This window comes from Cucurbita maxima, unplaced genomic scaffold (assembly GCF_002738345.1).
Source record: "Cucurbita maxima cultivar Rimu unplaced genomic scaffold, Cmax_1.0 Cma_Scf00027, whole genome shotgun sequence".
Classification (NCBI taxonomy): domain Eukaryota; kingdom Viridiplantae; phylum Streptophyta; class Magnoliopsida; order Cucurbitales; family Cucurbitaceae; genus Cucurbita; species Cucurbita maxima.
This window is the reverse complement of record NW_019272043.1, coordinates 2,659,101-2,659,875: the sequence shown is the minus strand read 5'-3', so window position 1 is coordinate 2,659,875 and position 775 is coordinate 2,659,101.

The following is a 775-nucleotide window of genomic DNA, read 5'->3' as shown; positions in this document are numbered from 1 at the left end:
TGTTGTAAATTTTGATGGGTCTGCGAGATCTTATCCAGTTTATTATTATAAGAAACAGTGTCAGTTGGTGATAGATGAACGATAAGAAATCAATGGAAATAGTTATTAAGAAATCGACAACAATTTTCTTCTCTACGAAGAATCTTAGCTTATTAGTCCACTTAAGTCAAGTTCTACGAACCCTCTACTTGATTTGAATAATGACTTGACTTTGAAAGTGTTGGGATTAGTTACCTCAAAGGGTATCGAGAAGTTACCTCAAAGCAACGATATGTTTGCGTTTGGCACAAAAAACGTACATGATAAGCTAATGTGATTGTATAAGAAAATACGATGTAACGGGTTGATTGATCTTTAAGTGGAAGAATCTATGAGAAAGATGATTGGATGGGTAAATGAATTAAATTAAGCAAATGACGCATAGACTTCTCCCGTCAAAGGTCTTCGAGCCCAAAATAAGAAATAGATCATAATATGCTCAAACAAAAGAAAGAAGATACGTCAAGGTACAATGAATTCTATCGATCGATGTTAAGATCTATCATCGTTCGCTAACTAACATGAAAAACAAAAGGAATTTCTTACAAGATTCAACATGATCCATGTGGTAAGTATTGTATGATGGAAGTTTGTCTAAAATATATGTTTCATTGACGTTGAAACTTTTGCACTGATAAAAAACTATTCGATAAATGAATTATTGTCGAGATCAAACTCTAACAAAAAAAAAAAAAAAAAAAAAAAAAAAAAAAAAAAAAAAAAAAAAAAAAAAAAA